We start from the raw sequence: 2,343 nt of genomic DNA, 5'->3' as shown, positions 1-2,343 counted from the left end.
GAAAAATGATCATATAGAGTGGGAGAAAAGGAAATCTATCTAATTTTGAAATAATGTTTAAATAAAAGCTATATATATATTCCTATAATTATTTTATGGAAAATGCATATGCATTAATACCATTGAAAGAAATATATCAAAATGTGAATATCTTTTTTGAAAAAAATGTATCCTAGTGGTTAAAAATGTGACTATCTTAAATCTAGCTGGTAGGATTAGGAATGACTTTTTTCTTTGTCCTGTACTATTTAGTCTTTTCTACAACTAAAATGCACTGATTCTCTAATTAGAAAAGTATATTAGCCACAGAAAGACAAATACTACTTGCTCTCATTTACATTTGGAATCTAAAAAAGTTGAACTGATAGAAAAAGAGCAAAACAGTGGCTGCCAGTTAGAAAAAAAGGAATAAGTTCAAGGGATCTATTGTACATCGTGGCGAATACAGTTAATAACAATATGTTTTATACTTTAAAATTACTGGGCGGCGCCTGTGGCTCAAGGAGTAGGGCGCCGGTCCCATATGCCGGAGGTGGCAGGTTCAAACCTAGCCCCGGCCAAAAAAAAACCCAAAAAAATAAAAATAATAAAATAAAATTACTAAGGGGCTAGATTTTAAAGTGTTCTTACCACAAAAAAAAAAAAAAAGAAGCAGTATATGAAGCAAAGCATTTGTCAATTAGCTTGATTTAGTCACTCCCCAATGTATGGGCATGTCAAACATCATGCAGTACTCCATAAATACAAGGCCAGACAATTAAGTTCACAAACTTATACTAGAAAAAGTGCTACGTACCTCATTGCTGAATATTACTACGGTCACCAGATGGCCAAGGGGAATACTTTGATGGTGACCATAGTGATATTCAGCATTTAGATATGTAGCACTTTTTCTAGGACCAGTTCATGAACTCAATTGTCATGCTTCATATATCCTATTTTCATTTGTCAAGTAAAAAAATAATAAAGTGAAGCTACCAAAAGAGTGTGTTATTGTTAATGATAATTATTTAAAACAGGAATGATGTAGAAATGTGTAAAATATAATGATAAATCAAAAAGGCTACAGCTCAATGAGCAGGGCCCCGGCCATATACTTGGAGGCTGGCAGATTCCAGCTGGCCCAGGCCTGCTAGACAACAATGACAACTGCAACCAAAAAATAGCCAGGCATTGTAGCGGGCACCTGTAGTCCCAGCAACTAAGGAGGCTGAGGCAAGAGAATCGCTTAAGCCAGCGGTTCTCAACCTGTGGTCGCGATCCACAGGAACTGTATTAAAGAGCCACGGCCTTAAGAAGGTTGAGAACCACTTGCTTAAGCCCAGGAGTTGCTATGAGCTGTGACCCCATGGCACTCTACCCAGGGCAACATAGTGAGACTCTGTCTCAAAAAATAAAAAATAAAATAAATCAAAAAGTAGTGAAAGAAATCTTTTCTACAATGTGATTACAAATGCTGGTGGGTGAGGGGGTGGCAGGGGCAGGACAGTATTCAAATCATAGCAGGTATTTCTGAGCTAGGTGATAGAGCATGGGTAATTTTTATTGCCTTCATTTTACTTTTGTTTATTTTTCATATAGCTCAAGTAGCCATGTAATTCTTACATAATTGGAATAAAGAACTACAAAATCACTCTTATTTTTTGTAATAGTGAAACAGATTTCAAACTAAAAGTATTATTGTTAGTTGGAAAGATGGTAGAGAAGGGAAAACTCAGAAAATGAGGATGAAAAAAAGCAACAGCAACAATAACGGTAATACTGTAGCTACTATTAATTAAAAGGTTGTTTATGGTGAACAGTCTTTTTTACTCATCCGAGGTTTTTCACAGCTCTTCCATGCAAACAAAAAGTTTCTAGAATCCAAACAGCCCATTTACTCCCTATCCTTCTTAACTTATGGAGGGAACATTTTCAGATATTTGCTCAGATAGGTGAATTAAATTGGCATAGTTGTGGCTTCACTCATCTAACACTGACATCTTCCTTTGATTCTTCTGCTTTTCAAAACTTGGCTTTTAAATCATGTTAGTAAGACCGAATGAGCTCCACCTTTAGCTCACTGTTTTGTTTCTGAGATGAATACCTTCTTATCTGAAACAATATCAGTGTAAAGATTTTTGTTTTTTGTTGTTTAAACAAACCAATAAGATCTAAGGATTGAGCAACCGTCACTGTTGTCTTATGAACAACACATTGCACAGCAGCACGGCTGTTTGGTAATGAACTTGGCACAGCAAGACCCTCTTAGAGATGGTAGTGGGCATCTGCGCCACTCTGTGGTACTGAGGGATCTAGCACCTTTTCTTGTTTTTACAGGGTTTTTTTAGTTTTACTTTTTAA

This window comes from Nycticebus coucang, chromosome 9 (assembly GCF_027406575.1).
Source record: "Nycticebus coucang isolate mNycCou1 chromosome 9, mNycCou1.pri, whole genome shotgun sequence".
In the NCBI taxonomy this organism is placed as follows: Eukaryota; Metazoa; Chordata; class Mammalia; order Primates; family Lorisidae; genus Nycticebus; species Nycticebus coucang.
The sequence above is the reverse complement of the archived record's forward strand: the minus strand, read 5'-3'. Positions refer to the sequence as shown.